Genomic DNA, 23984 nt, shown 5'->3' on the forward strand with positions numbered 1-23984 from the left:
GCCTGTTTCTCCTCCCTGGGATCTTAATTTTGCTCTGAAGAAATTGACTCAGGCTTCTTTTGAGCCTGCTGTTTCAGCTTCCTTGCAAGATTATTTCTTGGAAGACTGTTCTTTTGTTAGCTCTTACTTCTGCCAGACGAATGTCTGAGTTGCAAGCCCTTATGGCTTGTCTGCCTTTTTTGGTATTCCATGAGGCCAAGGTGTCCTTGCTTACTAATCATTCTTTTATGCCTAAGGTGGTTAATTGAGTTGTCTCTTAATCAGTCTATTAATCTGCCTACTTTTTACCCCTCTCCGCAATCTGACAGTGAGAGGGTGCTGCATACTTTGGACGTGCATAGACGGCTCTGATTTTATTTGAATAAGACTAAAGCTGTCAGAAAATCTGATCAGTTGTTTGTTTCCTTTCATCCTAGGTCTTTAGGATTAGCTGTTTCCAAGCCAACTATTTATACTTGGATTTCAAAGGCTATTTCTTTTTGTTACACTTTTCATGAAAAGATCTTTCCTTTTTCTGTCAAAGCTCATTCTAGTAGAGTTGTGGCTTCTTCTGGTGCTTTTTTCAAGGGCTTAGACAGTAATTCTATTCTTGAAGCAGCTACCTGGACTTTTGTGCATAATTTTACAAAACTCTACAAGTTAGATGTTATCTCCAGAGCTAGAGTTGGGTTTTGCTAATGCCATTTTTCATGGCTTCTTAGAGGGCTCTACTCTTGCTTCCTTCTCCCAGGTTTCTTCTTGAGCTTTGACACTGTCCAATACATAATGAATAGTGAAACGGTGAATGTAAGAACATAGTACAGTTGTGTCAAATCTTACCATAACGGTAGATGTCCTTGCCTTCATCGCTGCAGTATTCACTCCCTCCCTCCATCCCCTCTGGTCTTTTTCATTCCTGGATGTGCAGGTTCTCTTTGGTTTTCCTTGACTGGTGTTCCTACTGGGGCCGTCACTTATGTGGATGGCACACGTGAACATCACCTTTATGCCCTACACTGAGCGAGGAGAGTTTGGGTGACATTCAGCGTACCTTAAAGCAATGGTAGGCTTTGGCAGACTGGCCAGACGTCAAGCTTCCATGGCAGGAAATCCCATAAGTGATGAATACTGCAGCGGTGAAAGCAAGGACGTCTACTGTTATGATAGGATTTTACACAACTGTACTTTCTTCTAAAAACTGCTCTTTAATAACTTGGTTCTATTTATATGTATACATTCATTAGTTGTTTAATGTCCCTAAATACAGTCTTTACCACTAACAATATGGGATTTACATCTATAGCTCTCAGACATCCATCTCCAAAACTTGGAACACAGAACAGCTTATTGATAACTTCAACTTGTAAGTTCATAGGATGATTAGAATGTCTTATTTTACATCTGCGATACCTCTCAAGGTCTTAGTGCAGTAAAACTGGGCAAAGCCTAAAATAATGGGGAGAAAAAGGTCAAAAAATAAGGACATATTTTAAATAATTGCTCTTGTAAACTTACATAATTGCTAGAATAACAGGATACGTGCTAGCATACATTTTTCTGAATTATATAAAGTCAGAAAATCAAATGTATGTGATTATTCGGTGACTTCAATTCCTAGTGATTTGTCAGAAAACCACAAATTTATGAGCAACAGGCCAAAGTTATGAGGCAGAGACCTGGACAGTTGATGTATAATTCAGTATTATTTACATTGGATATCATTAAAAAAAAAATAACACTGACTGTGACACAAACCCTTTCAGTACAAGAAGTGACATGGACTTTTTAAGATTCAGAATAAAGAACATTCTTCATAATGAGATACGTTTGAGAAATATGCCTGCATCATGTCTGTAGTGGAAAATGAAAAAGTGTTTTCTTTGCTATCATGTGTTCCCTGACTGACATGTTGTAGGCAATTTGTAGCCCCACCCTCAAAATCTCTTTCTGTCTGTATGTATCCGTGTGTGTGTGTGTGTGTATATATATATATATATATATATATATATATAAATATATATATATATATATATATATATATAAAAAGAAATGTGTGTATGTAAGCACTTGTAAACAGATGTAAATAACGTATGTAACACAGGTAAATATTTATTATAATCATGTGTGTTGCCAGAAACATATGTATACATACGTATGCATGATCATATAGTACCACCTTGATCCCAAATTACTCTGCTCCTAGTGTCCCCCTCGTAAAATAGAAACTTCTGTCACTGCATTGTAGTGACTAGTCTGAGAATCTGTCATAAAAACAGCCCAGCATTATTATTGTTAAATATCCAGGGTGCTCCCAAGTTACTGCTGTGTTGCACGGTCTATTTCAGGCACGTTTGTGACGCACCTCTATAACCATACTAATATTCGATAAGCTGTTGTCAAAATTGGAAAGGGTGGGACTTGAAACCATATGTCAGCATGCATATACTGAAAACATATCTATTACCACCTGTAACATGATGTTCTATAACAATATAATAACAGCTATGAATGAAAATTTGTGCTGTGATGTAATTTATATAGATTTAATTTCAGCATTTGACAAGGTTATACACAAAACACTCATCAATAAATTAGAACTAGGTATCGAAATTCTTGATTAAAGTCGGGGTTTCCAACAGGACTCTGTCCTAGGCACATAATTGTTTAGATTTTATCTTTCAGATCTATTTTTTTCCATCTGTGGTGTTCTACAGTCTATATGCAGATGACTTGAAATTGGGTAAACTGATTACATGTGTTACAAATAGAACATTTCTGCTAAAGAACTTTACTAAATTGACCATTTGGACGCAGGAGAATAATATGCTGATAAAGACATCAAAAGCTAAGCATATGAGATTTGGGAAAGATAAACTGAAAGCTGAATATTTAATATAGCACACAGTGGTTGAAACTGTATATTCCTTTAAGGACCTGGGTATGTAGGTCAACTACCTCTGATGTTTGGGGTTATCAAAAAGTATTCGAGAGTCATCAACATGTGTAGAAGACTATAAGAATGAAAAGTGCATTAACTGGTTTTCTGAGAGAGTGCTGATGCATAGAATAGAGTACCAAATTACATTAAACCAAGCACTAGTTTAGATATTTTTAAGAACAGGCTGGACACTTACTATGAGAACAACTATTTTGTTATATTGACAGGCTAGAAGAGCATTAATGCACTTAAATATTTGTATCTATGTATGTATACTAGAGCTCAGTCTCCTAGTTTAATTTTTTCAGGTCTGCACCTTACCATACAAAGCATGATTTCTGTAACCAAGTACTGTCAACAGCAGCCACTAAATCCACAAACTAAAGCTCTTGTTTTCATGCTTCCATAATCAGGAGCAACGCCAAAATACTCAAGCACAAAGGTTTTAACTTGGGGACATTTTTAAATAGTAACCACTTTAAAGGAGAACATGTCAAGAGGCTCTGAACTGGAATGTAGTCTCATACCTCTCAACCTCTTAGAGCACAAAATCTGCACAAAGCCATGTATAAAAGTGGGACAATGGCCCAACAAACAGGGACAATTTAAAAAAATTGTTCTTACAAACTTGGAAAGTTGATAGAATAACAGGTTTTGCATTAGCATGAATTTTCTAAAGGGTATGAAGTCTGACACTCGATTGTCTCATTATTTTCTAACTTCAATCTTTAATGAGTTCCCACTAATTTGCCAGAAAATCACAATTTTATGAAAAAAACGGATCAAAAATATACGGCAAAATTTGTACAGTTAAGAGATGTGCAAGAATGCTGTATCTTTAGTGGTTGTCGTCATTATTGACTAAATGCAATCCATCAGATTTTGACAATCGTCAATTTTCAAAGAATAAAAAAAAAAAATGTAGAGTAAATAAGGAATATTTGAGGCATGTACCAAATTAGTAACACGTACAGGCTTCAGTTCATTTGAGGAAAAGGTCATAGGGTGGGACTTAAGTTATTAGTCTGCTTTCATTAGTCAGCCGTCTTTGGAACTGACAAGGCCAGAGTAACGCCTAATTTTCTATTCCAAACGAGTAACCGCCCGACGGGCGTGGTAGTTTCTTTTTTCTCACCAATAAGCTTCTTGCGCGGTGCTATCCGCCGGAAGTTGTTTGGGGACAAAGTTTCTACTGTGATAACAGTGGCATCGTAGGCGTCTGTATTAGGTTAGGTGCTTCTACGGTTTAGTAACGGTGCAATCGTTTTGTGACACTTGGCAGGCAAGTATGAATTACTTATTTAAATATTGAATGTAGCCCTCTTTTTTTTTTTTTGTACGTACAGTATATTAATTATAATCTGAAATTAAAGCAACATGGTGGGAAAGTGGAAAGCTGTAGCGAATGGGGAAAAGTTTTGCAACTGATGGATCACGTTAGTAAATTGTCTCCAAGTGATGTATAAATGTCTACATATGTCACTAGTGTATGGTGTTTGGGGGATGTAGCAAGGTGAAACACTATTTAAGAATGACACGATGCTTTGACTGGGATAGTGAAACAAATAAAACGGAAAACTTATGTCTAGTTTATTTCTTCCCACTTAGTTACGAATTCCCACTATTGTGTTTTAAAATAACAACTCATTTCCCCCTCAGATTGTGATTTGCATTTAATTTTATTTTAAAGTATGTAACTTTTTAAATTACTGCAGAATATGTGATTGGATAAGTGTGGTTCCATACCTCTTCGTATTTTTCTCAAATCAGAATCCCAGTGCTTCCCACTTAGAGCATATGTGGGGCTCTTATGGGGGCACTATGCATACGGGGAGCTGCAGTTAAGTAATTTTCAGAGTTGAATTTGAAGAATTGTTGCCTCAGCAGCAAAATGTAAATTGCTGTTGCACAGTAGTGGTTTAAATTTAAGAACCAACAATCTTGTCAATTGTGTTGTTATAAATGGAACCATTATCTTATCTGACCGTACATTGTTTTTCTATGTGTTGAATTTTTTTGCTTGGGTGGAGGCTCTTCTTTTGGGGAAAAAGGAAAGTTTTAAGCTGTTTCTTTTCTGCAGCAGGACTAAACTCACTTGCGGTATTCCTTTATCATCTTTAGTATTCAGAGCTGGTGTTAACATTTTGGGAGTCCCCAGCAAATGCTAAGTTGGTGGCCGTTGTGCCTTCCAAGCTATGTATCGCCGTGTTACTGCCACCCCTCCTAAGCATTCTTTTTGTGCATCCCGCAAAGTTTTTTTGGAGCAGTATGCATAGACTGACCTGTGGCTATGATGCTTGCATTACAACAGGCCTATATACTACACTGTGTTGGCCCATCTCACAGAGACATTCACAGTTACTGACATTAAGTTTCAACAGTGATACATTGCAACAACTCTATGTACAGGGCTGGACAAGTGAAGTGGTGCCCTTGGCACTTAGTTTATTCACTCCCCAAACCTAATTTGACATGGTCCAGTGCTCTTTCTGCCCCTTACCCCCACCCCATCTAGGCTGTCTACACCATGCATGTTTCTTTTTCTTCCTTTTCTCACGTTTTGCCTTATTGTTCTATGTACTCTGAAGTGTGTTTGTGTTTTTTTACACTTTTCATTCAGTGATGGCTTGAACAGAAATTATGATTAAGGAAAGAAATTCATTGTTGCTGTTCAGCTTTAGTTTACCTTGCATCCTTTCGACACATCTTCCTGACCAAGACAGCACAATAATAATAACCAGTTACAGAATAACTCAATTAAGCCAGGGCTTCTGGAAACCATAGAGTTTTAAATGATCAGGATGCAATTTAGAGCATTTTCCCAACCTTTTAATATAATGGTGGTCTAAACAATAATTGAGTAAGAAAATAATTTGTCTAATTTTTATTTTTAAGGAACACAAAAGTTGTGCCCTAAGCTTAATTTTCAAAGATGACAAAATAGTGTCTCACAGTAAACTAAAATAGAATGTGTACCCTCACAACGTCTGATCTCGGAATACTGCCTGCTTTCCTAACCCACCCAAAAAGATAGTCACTGCCTAACTGATGTTAGATTGAGTTGAAAGCAGAGGATCAGATGGCCACAGTCCTGTAGTTCAGGTGACTGCTATCATACTTAAGTAACATTCCATCACTCCTCACCTCTAACCCCCAATGGCGGCCACCTACATAAGTGCCTGATGTGATTGTGAAAGCAAGAGTAACGTGTTCCACTTTAGACATTATTGTGCTCCTACACAAGTTATATGTACACATCTAAAGTAATGGAAACTGACCACATTGTCCCCAGCACAAACACCAGTTATAATGACCTCCTGTATGTGAGTATTAGAATTTACTGTGATAAAAATTAAAGTAGTAATGACCACCCCCCCCCCCCCCAAAAAAAAAAAACTATAGTAACCTTTTAGATGCACACATTTGAGTGGTGCTGGTTTTAGAATAAGTGCGACTGAGAGTAGAGGCCACCACTAAGTCCATATCAGTTTCCATTTATATATTCCAGGGAGTGGAGGCTACCACACTCTTGGATCTAAATGTTTGATTGTCCTGTGATATATTTTTATGCCTTACTTTTGAAATAGTTACTTGATAACTGCTTTTACTGCTACCCAGAAGAGTAATGTATGTGTCCTAGCATTATTAGGTTTGTGCACTGGTATGTTAGTGTGTGTGCCTACCAGCAGAAGTTAACTAATCCAGGGGCAGTATGTCAGTGATCAAATATTTAATGGAATTGTGGAGACTGTTACAAAACACTATTATAACCAGAGAAATCTTTATTTTAAAGGCAATTAAAAAAAAAAGTTATTACTCCCTTCCCCTGGTTTTAAGTACATGTGATTGCTGAAATAGCTTTTCCTGGTTTTACAGACATGTTACAAAATGTCAAAATAAAAACTTAATGTGGTTGGGGCCGTTCCGGACCAGGGGCCCCCTGAGACCTCAGGGTTTGCTGGTGCCTGAAGCTGGCCATGTTAATATCAAACTGAAACTAGAAAATACTTGAAACTAGTGCATTTGCAGATGCCCTTGAGTTAATGTGGCTGACTGCATTGTATGCTTGAGGCGTTTATTTGCTTTCTGCGGAACTTGAAGCGGTGAACTACAGCAAGTCCTGGGGGAATCTGGGGATGTTTGTTCACTCTTCTAGAATGATTTAGGGTATTATTATGAATAGTGGTTTAAGTAACAGAATCACAGTTTTCTTCATGGCTGTGTGTGTAGCTTTGCATATTTGGGAATTGTTACTTTTGACGTTATGCAGCATGCTGTAGATAAACTGGTGTAGCATCCTATCTAAATTTGTAAGATTCACCGTCATTCATGAATATTAGTGTGGTTCGTTAATACAAATAAGAGTAAAACTTCTTGTTAATATTCGTTTTTTGGGGATTGGTTGTCTTGTTTAATTTTTTCCCTTGGCAAGGGTTACATTCCCACTAGGCTCAAGTGCCTTTTTCTGGGGGTGACTCAAGGGTAGTGTTTGGTTATTTGACATACTTTACTGTACAGTCTTGTGAGCAAATGGGATCTGAAAAAGAGCTGTAAGAAGAAGATAATTAGCAACTCTTATCACTAACCCCTTGTAACATACTGACAGGCTTTACAACAAAGGGTAATATAAAACCGCTCGTGCTTCTTTTGACATCCCCTGAAAACACATACTGTGTCCTACCTTTCAACTGTTTTGGTTATTAATTTTGCTGTACTTTTTCAGTTGCCATTCTGCTTTAATTTGCTTACTTGTTCATTTAGTTTCTCATAATGTTCATATTTTTGCTATGCCATGTTTTTAGTATGTATTGGCTCAAATATGGAAGTTATTTTCTGTAATGCTCATGTACCGTAACTGTATTTTTTTTATTCATTAGGTACATGGTAATCCAGATGGTTTGCCAACTTTATGCATTTTTAGGGATGTTTTTACTTTGTCCAGCTAACATTTTATTGTAAAATCTTGCTTGTTTATAATGTTTCGTGTTTTTGGTGTGAGTGTATAAATCCAACTAATGTGCCATAAAAACAAAGTCTTTACATGGTGTAATGTTCATATACCTTAACTGGATTTTTTATTTGTTGGACTTACATTTTTGCAAGTTTAAATGTGCCAGCTTTCTGTGCAGTATTAATTTATAAAATGCTTCTGATGAGGTTGTCCTTTAAGAATCAAACGAGAGAGAAAAAAATGAAGTTAAGGCTGCGGGGTACACTCGTAAAAGTAACCTAACTGTAAGCGCTAACTATACTAAACTGTTTGAAACTACTTCAGACAAAATATTAAAGGAAGTGTACACGTTAATAATTTCATTATTTCCTGGTACTTGCTGCATATATGGATGAGAATCAATCTGAACGTCTTTGTTGCATTTTAATTTCTTGTATCGCAAGTGTCTGAAAAAAACGACATGATTTTTTGGGGGTCTCCTCTTGATAAGATATTTCTCTCTAAATATGATGCAACCTAGAGTTTTTTTTTTTTTCATTTAGTTACTATAGTGATGTCATTGGCAGACTAGCCGTGGTGGTGCAAGCGGTAGCGTTGTCGCCTCACAGCAAGAGGTTCTCCCATTCGATTCTCGGCTGGTGCGCCTTCTGTGTGGAGTCTGCATGTCCTCCCCGCGGTAGAGTGGTGTTCGAAAGACATGCGTGAATGGGCGTGCCTTCGTTGAAGGTTGGGCAGTCAGGCTGGCACCTCAGCACCGTAAAAATCTACTGCCAATCATTAGCGGAAAGAAGTGATGTCATTGACAACAGTTCCAGACAGTGTTGAGCATTTTTTCCACTTGCACTTATCTGTGTCAGTTGTAAAATGATGGCCTTTGTGGGACTGTTGCTACTTTCATCAAAGCAAAGTAGATGAGTAGCAGGGTTTGTTGAACAAGGTTATAATCCTTAGACTCTCTCTTCTCTCCTAACTCATGCTCTTAGTCAGGCCAGTTTACCTGCATTTGATATGTTAGGTTGGGGAACTGGCAAAGCATTCAGAAATTTTCTGTGTAAAGTAGTGACTTTAAAATTTATGTAGTAACATGGATAAAAGCAGCATTTCTTGCTTTTTAATTTTTTTGTTGAATTTTCTAATTGTAAAAATTGGCAGATGACGCAGGTTATAAACAGATTTCAGTACTCAGAATAATGAAAAAATGTCCCAGCTGGTAATAAACTGGTAAGCAGTTAAACCCCGACAATTTAATTTATGCATTCTGGTAATAATTGAAAGACGATGTAGTGTATACTTGTGCATCAATTTTATGCTGACTGCCATGTACACTTGCTTTACTGGGTTCCTCTACAGCTCTGCCAACCCTGTGGATGTACCCTCATTTGAATCAACTTTCTCAGATTGCTTCTACTGTCCTTGGTTATCCTGTGCACCACTTTCCTTTGCAAGGTCTTGCCCTTACTGAATGCCACCATATACAATTGAAAAGCTGGTATCCCTGTTCTTCCATCTCATCACTAAGGGCTTTTCATCCAGAAAAAGGTCATTTTCCCACTGTACTCATCCCAAATTAGACCCATTGTAGAGTATAACGCCTCGTTTATTATGTACCTCACAAGGCATCTGCAACAGCTGGAAAGGCTGCAGAAATACCTCACTAAAAGAATCACAGGCCTAAAGCAGATGCCATATGCTGACTCCAGCTATACTCTGTGGCATATAGTCTGAGGCAATCTCTGCTTAACATAACAAGGCCATGTCAAACCCTGAGATGTTGGGCATGCTCCAATCCCTCAGAGCCACACACTCCAGGGATCTAAACCTTGTCAAAACATGCTGGAGGGATAGGTTGCTGACCCAGAGACTCCCCATACTCTGGAGTAAACTGCCCATACATGTCAAGCAGAGCGCCTCCTTGGCCCTCTTCAAAAGGAACCTTGATTGGATGGGATATAGGAAATTCATCCCGGGGATCATGTCTGTTGCCTGGTAGACAAGGGTCCAGGGAAGTAAATATTGTGGGAAGAAATATCCAGGGAATTGTTATGGCTAGGCTTGTATAGGCCCTAGGGCCGATAAGTTGGTACTAGGTTGTTTGCCTACATCTTAACCCTTTACATTCACACTATTTGCCCTTTCTGTTTATATTTAAAATGCATCTAAGAATGGTGATTGTATCTGTGTTGGGTGGGGAGGTTCTCGGTTCACTTTTACTTATCTGTTTTAACTTCTGTTTAGTCAGAAGAATACATTGTAAAATATGTTCTGCTGTTATTTTCAAGGCAGTAAAAGTGTAGACAGTATCACCTGCCAACCACTTGTGCTGCTCAGGACTTCTTATGTTTGTGTTCAGTTTGATTCTAGAAAAAGCATTCCTTGTCTCATTATTAATATTTCACACAATTACTTCTATTTCTGTTACCTCTGCTACTCACTTTTTTTCATTGTCCTCTTACTTACTCCCCACACACACACACACACTCACTTTTTAACATCTTATGTCATTCTTCAATGCTCTTTTCAGGACCTTTTTGCTCCCTGAGGAGCCCTCTGACCAGGTATCGATGATATTTTTTTCCCTAAAAGACAAAGGATGCCAGGACTGTACTCTGCCTCAGCAGCCTAATCAAATTCTTCTCCGGAGAATAGTTGTGAATTGTCACAGTGCAGTCCATCCTTTTCTGTCTGTTTAGGAGAATGGATGTTCTCTATTTACTACACATTAAAGAGAGGGAAAGGAGTCTAGGAGGTTTCTGCACTTATGGTTGGAGCTAGACATTTTTGATTCTAGCGGCTTCAATTCACTCGTCTTTCAGTTCCAAGGGTATTTAGTAAATGCATTAGCACAACTCCAGTAAACCAGAAACTCTGATCAGCAAAGGTGTTACCTTACTAGAACTACTGGCTGCTAGGTCTTTCAATGTGGATCAGGTTAATTTCTTTATGGGTCCATCTCCCAGTTATGGAGAACAGTTTTAAGTTTCAGGTGGAGGACTGAGTTTGTTTACAGGATGCATGCTAGGCACACAGCATTTTGGAGCTTATTCTTTCAGTCTGGATCCTTCCCTTACAAAACTTAATTCTGTGTCTGAAAGCATTTAGTTTCATGGCAGTGATTGAATATTGAATCATGGAAACTGGGATGGATTGGCCTTTGTCAAAAGATCATGCACATTGAACAATCTGTGAAAGTCAACACTACTGGAGCTATGAGAAGTTCTTTTGACACTTTAGGCTTTTCATGTGCTGCTGCTATCCATAGCAGTAACATAGCTGTAGTTTGGTTTCATAAACAAATGGGGGGGGGGGGGTAGACTCTTTGCTGCCCCCTCATTCTTGGGGAGGCACGTTCTCTAGCGGACATGCTCAGACCCTGCTTATTGATGCCTCATAAGTGATCATGCAGCACATAAATAGCTTTGAAGATCTTGATAGACTCATAGAAATGTACAAGGCAACTGGGCAGTGTGGCAATTTACCCCTTGGCAGTGCCAACCTTTAAACTTTTATCTCCCCCCCCCCCCAAGGAGTAATATATTACTCGTACCTGTAGTGAATATACGAATGCCTATCCAGTTAAGATAGTGTCACTTTGTTTAATCCGGAGAGGAGGCTTATTCTGGAGGAGTGGTCGCTGCATGATAAATCTGTTTGTCCACCTTGATTTGCTGAAGTGAATCCATCAGGCAGCCCTGTTGTGACCTCTTTGCATGCCTATTAATGCCAGGCACCACAACCTTTTCTCCTGTATCCTGCAGGGGAAACTTCCAAGGGATACTTTCATCCAGAATTGATTTGAGCAAGTCAAACAGAAAAAGTCCACAAAAGCCAGTTTTTCATTGCCCGGTTTTGACCTCTTAGGTGTGGTTTTCCTTCTACATGCTTCTGCACAAAGTGATGCCTGAACATCTGAACCTGTTTTACTTGCCATTAGGATGCTCACTGCATGCCACATGGCTACTTTAGTTCCAGTAATAGTGTGGGAATCTGCATATTCTGCCAGGGCAGTCAAGATACTGTAGATATCTACCCAGAGACCCTACAGCCCTTGCAGTCCCCACACAGAGTTGTATCAGCTCTTTTGTTCCATGGACATCCTAACTTTTATCCCTGCTGATAGCTGGCAGTCTATGGCTGCTGCTCCTTTAATAATAGAATTGCTGTGCTACCACACACACCTTTCTAGTGAAGCTGTGCACTACCAGTGCAGCAGGGGTCTGCAGGTGATCACCCTGTGGTGGGTCTCACCAGTACAGCGAGACAAACTGCTGTCCTGCTCCCTCTAGGACTGGCAGCAGCTTCTAGCCACCTGGCTGTGCCAAGGCCAGTGACAGTCTTTCTGAAATTTTTGACCCTTGGTTAGAGCCTTCTTTTAAGGTGCATCTTGCTGTCATTTGAAACTTTCATCAGGGTTTTGATTGCTTGTCTTTAGCATCTCCAAACATATATGAAGCCTTTTTTAGAGAATCTTCTTACTGGACTTCCTAGCAAGAGTCCTTGCTCCTTCATAGGTTCATAGGTAGGTACTAGGCTATCGGCCCAAGGGCCTACGCAAGCCTAGCCAACAAGGTTTCCTGGCTTTTGCCACCCAAGAAAGTTATTTTCCTGTGCCACTGTCGAGCAGACACAGACGTGATCTCTGGGGTGTATTTCCTATTTCCCATCCACTCCTCAAGATTTTTCTTGAGTGCTAATGAATAACTTTGCTTGACATAGATGGGTAGCCTGTTCGAGAGTATGGGAAGTCTCTGGGATAGGAATCTATCCCTCCAGCATGTCCTGTTTATTGTGGTGATAAGGTTTAGGTCCCTAGAGCGTGTAGCTCTTGAGTGATTGGGATTTCTTTAGGTGTAGCATGTCCAACAGCTCTGGGTTTGACCTAGCTTTATATGTTGGGCAGAGATCACCTCTGAGTAGGCAATGTGCTATGGAGTAAAGCTGGAGTTTTTTGAGGCGGTCAGTGTAGGGCATTTGTTTTGAGTCCAGTAATCCTCTTTGTGAGGTACTTCTGTGGCCTTTCCAGCTGCTGCAGATGTCTTGAGGTACATTCCAAAAGGGGCATTTTACTCTATAGTGGGTCTAATGAGTGTAGAGTAGAGGGGAACGATTACCTTTTTTCCTGGATGAGAACCCGTTTATGATGTGTGCCACGTAGGACTTCCTGACTACTGTGGTGATGTGATTTATCAACGGAGAGACTACTGTCTGTTATCACACGTTCGGTGTTGCGTAGATTGCTGCCTGTGGTAGTTCATGGGTACAGAGTTTTTACCAAAGGGGATGACACTCCACTTTTTGGCATTGAGCTTGAGGCCATGTCTCGGATACCAGGCATCTGTCTCAATGAGGCCCTTCTGTAGGATGTCCACATCATTTGGGGACTCTACTATGGCTCCTAGTTTGCAGTCCTCTGCGAATGTAAGTTAGCCAGAGGCCTTCTGTGTTTTAACAGTAGAGGTCCCAGGACTGAACCCTGTGGTACTCCACTTGTCACTGGTATGAGGTCAGATTTGGAGGCTGCAATTTTTACAGTGTGGGTTCTGTCAGTGAGCCAGTTGGCAACCAGTCTGGTGACTAGGGATTTATACCTAGTTTAGTTATAATTCCAGAACGGGGGATGGTGTCAAGTCTTGGCTAGGTCAAGATAGGTTGTGTGAACCACCTTACCCTCGTCTAGGTCTTTGGTGACCACCTCAGAGAAGTCGATCAGGTTCAGGAGGCATTATCTGCCTTTCACAAATCCAAACTGGGTGGGGTCCAGAGTTTGGAGGTTACCAATGTCTTTGAGTTACATGGCCTTGCAGACCAGGCTTGTCAGGCTAATAGGGTGATAATTCCCGGGATCAGTGGTGTCTCCCCCTTTTGTGGAGTGGGATAACTGTTGCCGTGTGCCATTAAGTGGGCACAAAGCCTCATGTGAGGCTATGATTGAACATGGTGCTTAGGTGGGGAGCCAGTTTGTTCTAAAGTTCGTGTAAAACGCAGCTTGGCATGTTGTCCGGTCCTTGGATGCTGTATTTTTGGCTTTGGAGTGTGCAGCTCTTACCTGCGTAGTTGTGATTACAGGGACTCTGCATTCTTCCTGTATAGATATGGGCCCTTGGGGGGGTAAAGTTAGATATGGGCCCTTGGGGGGGGGTAAAGTTAGCACTGAGCCTATCTGCCAGGATGTTGGCAATATCATTTGACTCTAATTTTCGTGCTGTAACTCGGAGCAGATCTGGGTGTTGCCATTGAGATTCTTGACATAGCTATAGAATGTTTTGTGGTTGTCCTTGGAATTGGTGGCGATATTTGTTTTCCTAGCTAGCTTTGGAGAATCTTATAAGGGATCTCTGCGTCTTACTGAGGCTGACCAGGGAGCTCCTCCACTCTTGGGAGTTTACTCTTTTGCAACAGTTTCTTCCTTCTGTTGTACAGTTTTTTTATGGCAGGGGACCACCAGATTGGCTTCCTATTTTCGGAGGATAGTGTCTTGGTTCTGTTTGGGATAGCACAATCCATGCACTATTGTAAGTGCTTAGAGTGCATTTGTGTAGGATTCGGCAGTCTGAACTATATTGTCCATCTGCATGGGTGTCTTGAAGCTCGCACTTCTGTCTTAAGCATGAAGTTGGCTTTGGAGAAGCTTTTTACTGGGGTTTCCTTAATGGGGGGTGGGATGTAGATATCTAAGGTGATTAGCTTATGATTGGACTAACGAGGGGTTGACTTCAGGTGTGGAACACCAGTCACTCATGTTGGTAATGACTAGTTCTAGGATATTGTTGCCCCTGGTGGGGGGTGTGGATACGTTGATCCAGGGCATTGGAATTTATGAATTCCAGAAGGCATTGAGTGAAGGAGCTGGTACATGAGTAGTTTTCCCTGTTAATGGTGGGGTAGTTGAAATTGCCTATTAGGGTGTTTTGGTTGAACCCAAATATTTTCCAGTATATCAAAAGAGGAGTGGGAATCCTGGGGCATGGTGGGGGATCTGTAGCAAGCTACAACTGGGATTGCAGTTTTGCCCAGAGTTAATTGCACTTTGATAACCTCTGACGCATTATACTGAGCAACTAGCCTGGAGATGTGGATATGTCTCGAGTGAGTGCATTTTGAGATTTTAGACTTCTGGCAGTGAGTAGCATTACCCTCAGTTTTTGCTTGCCTGTTCCTGTTACAGTGGTGAATTTGTCATTTGAACCTTGCCTAAAAAAGGCACTATAGGGGCACAAGAGCCTTGACCAGTATCTGGAATCCCAGGGGTGACAGGTGCAGGCCATCTTTGGCCAAGCATTGTGGTTGGTCGGCCATGTCGTCCCAGGCAGACAGATACTGGATCCCCTCCTAATGACACCAGAAGCCAATTGTTGAAGTTGGTCATTTTGTCCTTGGACTGTGGTATCATTCTGGTGATGGCAGAGTGCTACTCAGGGCTATGTTCATACCTACCTGGGCTACAAGATCGGAGAGCTCTTCCATGTCTCTCTTCCTGTAGTCCAGAAAGGTATGTCTCGGGTCATTCACACCAACATGGACAATGACAGTCATAGTTGGACTTGGAGTGACCTGAGTGTGAGTTATGTGGCAGATCTTGGCACCCGACAGGCAGCTGACAGTAACCTTCTTGCCTGGTGAGTGGGACATCAGTGTGCCTGACTATAGAGCCACCTATAACGAGTGTGTTGGGTATGTTTTGCCTTATGGGCTGTGGTTGAATGGTACACAGAGTCTGTGGGCTGGATTTCATTTGGATTGTGTTTGGGGGTGGAGGTTGCTTGAGTTTCTGCTTTGGAGGTCTCTCTTTCTTGAGCAGATTGAGAGCCTCCGCGAATGTTTGTGTGGATTTTGGTGGTGTAGATTTAGTGGGACTGTGATAACTGGTGTGGTGCAAGTGTTTACCGTCTCCTCTTGGCTGTCAAGTTCACCCTTGTTTGGAGAGCTTTACCTCCAATTTGGCTAGATAAGTGCATCTCTCACAGGTTGTAGTGTTGGGTGGTAGGAGGAGAAGGTTGTCTGTGTACATAAGGCAATTGCTACATTGCCCCAAGATGCCCACATTTATCAGATAGACCAGGGAGAACACTGAGCTGACCCTTGGACATGCCTGAATAAAAACTGTTTTCCTCTAGATAAGCAAGTACAAGCGCTGTTTTTCTCTAAGCAAGTGAGGAAAAAGTACAAAAACTGTTTTCCTCTACGTAATGAGGAAGGTTGAGTGCTGTAGTCATTTGTAGCTTTAGGGCTTACAACAAGTTCTGAGCACAAATAAGTTAAAGTGCTAAAACTAAGAATCTGTATCTGGACTAGACTAGTTACAGGAAGAAACAAGTGCAAATGTGGGCTTTTAAAACAGGAAGTTGAGGAAGAGATGGAAAAACTGCCCAAACAGCCAGTAAAGTACAAATTTCTGGGCCAGAAACCACTCCCCTTGTGGTAGGTAGGCTACCTAGTGCTTACCACTCAGATGAGCTAGAAGGCTTTCCTCCAACTATACTACAGAAAAGAAGCTAAAACAGCACTAACAAACATGTTGCAGTCAATCCAGGCCACAATTTCAGATTTACTGCATTTGACCAAATTTACACTGACATCAGAGGAGGGCCACACAATCTATTACTAGAAGAAAGAGAATTGATATGGCAGTGGAGGACTAATGCATTTGTAAAACCAGGTTTAAATGAACACTGCAATATTAGTTGCATTTTAAAACTGAAGAGTTTAGATAGGTAACTTAGTTTAAATTATAGGCAATTGTTTTTTTAAAATTTCGACAAAAAGAATGTATTGACCTCCATTTCACTACTTAAGAGACAACTAACAGTCACACAAGTGTAATTTTCGAACATATTTCACTGATCAAGTCCAGAGGGAAATAGATCATGTTTTGCCTTATTGTATTTTATTTTATTGTATTCAATTTATTTAATTTATTACACAAAAATGTTTCTTAAACAAATAACACAATAGTATGACAATAAATGTAATACAAAATGATCAGTGCTATATACTGTAATCTATGTGACACATAAGAAGGTGCAGTTGGTTTTATTTTCATTTTGTCAATAGCCTGGTATTCACTCGTAAATTTACATTGGGTACATTGTATTTTAATTGCAGAATATCAGTGCTCTTATAGCTTTAAACCTTGATTTTAACAAAGACAAATTGATTAATTGAAGACATTATATATATAAGGTCTAACTAATTTTAAGTAGTCTGAAGAAGTTACTCTGACTGGGAGTAACGAAAAGCGCTTAACTGTACTATTAAACAGAATTTTCCTACATTGTTTCCAGTGGACGTTTGTTCGTAGTTATCTTTGGATCAGCAGTTTGTTTTTCTACAATTTTAGTAAAACAGCACTAAAAACAATTCAAGCGCAAGCTAGCACACACCAATTGTGTAGCAGTATTTAAACAAATATAGTTTAAATAAATGCAGTTGTTCAAAATGTATTCTGAACTGAATTCACTTAGGTTTATTCAACTCTGAACAGTTAAAGTTCCAAACATATACTTATCAGCTGAGAAGCACACACTGTCAGAATACAGGGAGATTCTAGCAAAAGATTTTTTTTATTTTTGTTTTAGTAAAGTGGAAAGGGAGAAAGGAGCAGCAGAAGATGATTCAAGCTTAAACTAAGTGGGATGGCCTACTGAAATGTTCTCTCTAAAAGGTAAAATGAGCTAATGACACTAGACTGGGGGGAGTGTTCCAGACCAAATTTACAGTAGGGGTGGGCAACTGCAAAGTCACCAAGTATAAGAACAAGATACCAACAGGGAGGGTGGCTGGGAATACAGCACCAATTTAATTAAGCAGATATATAAATACAGCACATTGCAAATTAAGTTGCAAAAAGTGTACTTAATCCATTTGGAATAGTTTCCAACTCTGCTCACAGCCAGGAGTCTATCAGCTTTGCACCAATTTACAAAGATGTCTGCCCAAGTCGGAAACAGGTAAAATCAAGGATACCTTGACTCCCTTGTCTTGTGGGGGAGTTGTAGCACTGTCCCAGTTGATTGAAAATTCAACTGCCCTACTCAAGAGGCAGGGAGTTCTCTCTCCATCTTCCCATGTGGGTAGAGAGATGCAAACTGTGTACTATTCAGATGTTGAGTTCCTCTTTCACACACGTCTTTTGGCCAGTATCCCATGCTGTTGGGGGAAGAGGAGATCCGCACACGAGGTCCTGCTAGAGCAGAAACTCTGAGGATAGTATTTGAGGTTCATTTTTCTTTTCTGACACTAAACATTTTAAAGACCTTTGTAAATAATCAGGGGTTGATTTCATCCCTGAAGTTCTGAATGGTCTTGGGCAAGTAGTTCCAATTGCTTTGTAAAGAGAAGACTGGCTTTGGACCTCTAAAATGCTCAGTTGCATATATAGATTTGCAAAGGAGTAAAGATGGTTCTTAATGCTTTTAGGTTGGAGGCAGCCATTGCTAGATTCAGGCTCTTCTGTTTTGTTTTTTATCTCAGCCACCAGCATGTTCGCCAAATGTGTGGCTGCAGGTTCTGTGTTGTAACAGCAAGGTGTTTCCCTTGCCTAAAGTAGTAGCTCATGGTTCTGACTGTGCAGTCTAGTTGCAGTACAGCAGTCTGCTGCTTCTATTTTTAGACATTTTTCAGTGAAAAATAGAAAGTCACAGGTGGAACCATTGCAGGCCATCTTATCAGCTGCCTTTTGGACGTTGTGTAATGCAAGGTCATTTTACCTCTGGAGAAGATCTTCACCCTATTCAGTGAGCTGTAGTACTGGTTCTTGCAGTCACTTGTATTGCTTGGGCCTTTGGAATGAGTTTTATTAATGGTTTGTAATATAAAGATGGTCAGTTACAACTCCTAGTACGATGGTCTGCTTTGGTTGTGTTTTGCATGAGTTTATGTGAAATGTGTGCTGCTTATTAAGGAATAACTTTGAGGTGAAGAGCATAACCTGGGTTTTGTTAACGTTTAGGAGTAATTGAAAGTTTTATGCAAGATTTAGTGGCAGCAAAGGAGCGTTGGGTGCTCTGAAGTTTAGTTAGGGAAGGCTCGGAGCAGATATTGGTTGAATTATGAATATATTGCATGCAAGTGACATGTTTGTTGACCGTAAAGTTTTTGTGAACATGTCGAAGGGGACCATGTGTAGAACTTTAGCAAAATGCCAGATGCCCTTTAACTACTTGCTGGCAATTGGAAAGGTAGTTGTGGAACAAGAAAAGACTGGGAAAGAATGTGGCCAAGAGAGAGACCTTCAGGGAGATGTCTAATGCTTTGGTTAAGTCACAAATAAGACTACTACGTTGTCTGCATTTCAAGTGAAATTTAAGAGCAGTTGTAGCACTGTGGTTGAGTCTGAAACAGTGTTTGGGTTTAGAGTGGTGGTGATTGTTAAACACTGCAACAGCTGTGCATAAATTAATTTCTTTATTATCGAAAGAGGGTGGTAAGGTTGAAATGAGCCTAATTACGTAACTCAGTTGATCTACAGTTTTTTTGAAATGGTGTTTATCTATTCATCCAGTCTGTCAAATCTGACCTTTGCTCATTGGGTTTGAATTCCCAAAAGAAAATATTGGATCTTTAAGGCCCCACTCTGATCCAGTCCACACAATTTTTAGTGCCTCAGCCTTGAGAGTCTGTCCATATTTTTCAGTCCCATAGTGCCCTGCTCTCCCTGACTAACTCCAGTCTCGTTTGCCACTTCTTGAAGCCAGTGTTCCACCTCTTATTTGTTGAAGGTGGAGAATTCTGAAACTTTGGCCTTCTTTGTTCAAGTTTTAATGTATGAAGTAGATTGTGTAAAGATTTGTAGTGACACCATTTTATTAAGCATTTTTCCAAGTCTTTTGGGTTTCTAGTACCATGATGGAAATGAACTCCATTCCCAAGTCAAGTTTATGAAATTTGTATTGTTTCAGTCTTTGCCAAAAGTGCTCTTTGCAGCACCCGGAATGTGCTCAGAATGGACTCTTCTGTAATTCATAGGGAGTTACATGTATTCATATCTAAATATGACCGTAAAAGTCCTGTTTTGAGACTATTGGAACTATCTGGGTATCCTTCTTCCAAATTGCCATTGCTTTTGCATGCAAATCCTAGTGTTTTATGACTATACAGAGTCTTGAGTGCAGAGTGACTGTCACTGGGTGTAGCAGTTTCAATGAACAATGGTACTTCTGTTTTATTTTCATCGGCTACTATATCTGGTTTTCTCGCATCTATTTTGAGCTGATAATGGGTGGCTCCATATACATTTTATCATTCTCTTAACGCTTTGTGGCTTGTTTTCAGTGCTGCTCCGCTTCTTCAGTATTGCAATGTTTGCACAATTCCCAGTGCAACAGTCTTGTCACATTATTATGCATTTCAGTGTACAGGCCGTCTGCTATTTGTGTTTACACCCAGCAACAATATGTGCGACTGTTTCCAGTTCTGTTTTACAGAACCTGCATATGTCTGTCTCTTTTTTTTTTTTTTTTTTTTTTTTTTTTCCCACGTGTTCAGACTTTGTAAACCAATGTGTGAGTAAGTAGTCCACTATACCGGGTGGCTGCCAATATTAACCTTATCTTTTGGTTTAAATTCACATCTCCTTAACCATTCCTGTGGCATCTCCTGATCAACATGAGATTGTTCCAGGAGTTTATGTACTTGCAGCTGTATTAATGCCTTTTCCACATTTCTTGTTTTCTCATCTGAGCTTTATCTTTATACTTTCTTTTGTTTTCTGGTGCATTCATTTGCCATCTGATTTTTATGTACTTCTGGTTTGATTTCTATTCCTTCTTGACAATGCTTTTGCTAAACTATACAGGAAGTCATTTTGGACTTATGTTTTAAATCTTTCACTATCTTTGGGTTTTGTGAGGTCACCAGATATGCATGCAGTCAGAAGTCTATTTAGATTGCCTGTTACCAGAGTTCCTCAAAACCCAGCACAGGGTGGGGGTCATTGCATCTCCGAAGCTGGTTGGATCCATGCATTCACTTTATCATTTACCCTGATCCAGGGTTCTCCATTCTGCTTATCTGTTGCATTAGATCCTGTGGCCCAGGAATCTCATCGGCTCCAGTGATTTTTGGGTCCAATTCTGGCTCTCGGACCCAACATCTGAGCTGAGGAATGAGGTGAACAGCTCCGCTGCTTCTATTGGGAGACCTCAGCCTTTCAGTTTGCCTGTGATCCTCCTCTGTGCCGACCCACTCATGTGGATTTGAGGATCCCTCTGGGTTGCTTTTTCCACTTCTTGTTTGGAGGTCTGACTATGGGTGTGGTGTGGTATTTTAGGATCCCATGGAGGTTAGACTATGGGTGTGGTATTTTAGGATACCATGGAGGTTAGAGTGGCCTTCTGTGTGCTGGGAAGATAAGAGGATCACTTCCTCACCACGCAAGGTAGATTCATATGTTCATCTGACTACCCTGTAACCCCTGCTCATTGGGTTTGTTTTCTTAACCGGTGTCCTCTGGGTAGATTCATTCCGTATACCCCAAACCTCCTACAAGTGCAGTAACAATGCTCTAAAGACTTGAGCCTCGTTCCCTAAGCTACCTAAGAAGAGGACTTGCAAGAGGAAGCACCTAGACTCACCAGCTGAGTCAGTCATACTGACTGTAGGAGGACTACTCACAATTCCTTCCTGAGGAGAGATCCTGGAGCTCATGAGACATGGGGGGGGGTTGGCCAACTGAACCCCCCCCCCCCCAGGATGAAGTGTCAATCATTTGAGGCATAAGGAATGACCTTTTTAGTGTCCTGGGTAGTCCTTCCCACTGACGATTGGCAGTGAGAAGTATCTTGGCAAGAGCCTGACACCTGGAAACCTGTTCCTAGCATGTTTGACAAAATATTGCACCCCCCCCCCCCAACACCTCCATCGATCTGCCCAACAAGGAATTTGTTTGTATAGACTAGGAAAGTGTGTGTGTGCTGCTGGCTCCTTTGCTGTCTGAGCTGTGAACTACGCAACTCGTATAACACTATTCCAGGAGGGATCTCACTCGACAAGCTTTATCCACAATTAAGAACCCCATTACAACAGAATCTCTGAAGCAACTTCAGAGTACTCCGGTTTGTCTAATATCACTAACCTCTTCATGCACCTATTGTGTAATAATGATGCTGTAAAATCCTTCAAATTATTCCTAGATGTGTTAAACTCAATGGCACTTTGCAGAAAAATCAGGGTAAAAAAACTTTGCCCCCTGATTTAACTAAGCAAACACACTTTATCATGCATCAGAGATACTGCCTGGAAAACTTGGCACAGAAATAAAACGGCTCCCTTACTTCAGCATTGCAAAGAACTCAAACTTTATCTTTCACTAGTTTAAAATGCACACAAACTCTTTGCCTCTACCCAAAGTGAACACAAAACCCCCAAAATAGTCTGGTCTGCAATCAGAATCCTCCACCCAGCCCTTTCCCCTCTCAACTCTGCCACAGAGACTGCAGCTCTTTTGAATACTTCATAGAAACTATCCAAAAGCTAGCTCAATACTACTGCCTCTTCTCTACCTTTACAGTCTAGTCCACATTCCTCCTATACATGCTCCCTACAACCAGTTTACACTGCCTTCATCAAATCCCAACTGAAAAAACTTGAGCCCTGCTCCCCCTCTGTAGACAGTTTACCTACCTAGTTTAATTGCTTCTAATTCCATTGCCTATCCTGTCTGTTATAAACCACTCTATTACTAAAACTCTTGTCCCAGAATTATGGAAATCCTTCTACACTATCCCTCTTCACAAAGGTGGGAACTCTACTGATCCATCTATCTCCTCATTGCTGCACCATCCCCTCTTTCTAAGATTCTAGAAAAGTGTGTCCACACTCAGCTCATTATACATCTGCTTGGTAATGACCTTCTTACTCCCACCCAACATGGCTTCAGACCCCACCACAGCACACCAACAGCACTACTTTCTTTCACACAGACAGCAGAAGCCAGCAACAACAACCTACTATTATTCCTTGACCTCTCCAAAGCATTTGATATAGTCTCCCACTCTAAACTGATTACCAGACTTCATGACCTCCTCCCCACCATAAACTGGTTCCTCCAGCTACTTGGCTAATAGAAAACAATCCATATGTTGGGAAAATGTCACCTCCCCATTTCTTCTGTAAACACCTGTCTCCCAAGGATTGATACTGGGTGCTTGCTTGCTTCAATATTTTTACTAATAGGCTATCCTTTGCTACTAACCTCTTCACTCTTACAGTATGCTGATGACTCCTCCCTCATTCCCACTGTCCATAGCATTCCAGAGCTCCTCGCTCTGGTTCACCAACAATCAACTTGTGCTAAACCCTAAGAAAACTAAACCTTTACTTTACCTTCCCAAACAACTTACATAATATAAATCCACTTTCTCTATAATCTCCCTTAACATAATTATCAAACCAGAACCCCATACTAAATTACTTGGTGTCACAGTTGATGACTGACTAACATTTGACATGCATAAAAAAACACCAGAAACTTGGGCTCCTTTACCATCATCATACATATCTTTCACCCTCTACCAAACCCTCAATTGCCCTGACTATTACCCTGCCTTCTGTACACAGCTCCTATCCTCACCAACCTTCAGTCATCACTACTCTCAAAGCAAACTTGCAATAAAGTAGCTAGAGTTGCCTCTAATTTTCCGTACAAATCCCAACACTGCTTTGCTCCAAATCTCTACAGTGGCCTGAATTCAGAAAACAGTTACTTCTGTCACAGCTGCATATTACACACACGGTTCTATATAATCCCATCTCCTGTCCCTCCATCTCTAACGTCGTATCTCAGTATAACCCTTGTCAACTTCACATATCTGACAAACGTTTCCTGGACATATACAAACCAGCAAATAATATTTGCAAGACCCTCTAAATTCTGTTTCTCAGACCTGGAACAACCTTCTACTGAAAGTCAGAAGTATCCCTCATAAGCCCCAATTCAAACTTTAACTCAAACACTGCCTACAAAAGACCTGGTCCTGCCATTGCAAACTCCAACCCAATATAATTTCTTCTTAATTACCCTAGTCTGTCTTTTCCTCTCTCTCCTAATTTCTCTCACCCCATTTTCCTCCTTTTTTTGCTTCTTTCCTCTCCTATTTCTTTCTTCCTTTCACTCTTACCCCT

This window comes from Protopterus annectens, chromosome 16.part0 (genome assembly GCF_019279795.1).
Source record: "Protopterus annectens isolate FY-2018-M chromosome 16.part0, PAN1.0, whole genome shotgun sequence".
Taxonomy (NCBI): Eukaryota; Metazoa; Chordata; order Ceratodontiformes; family Protopteridae; genus Protopterus; species Protopterus annectens.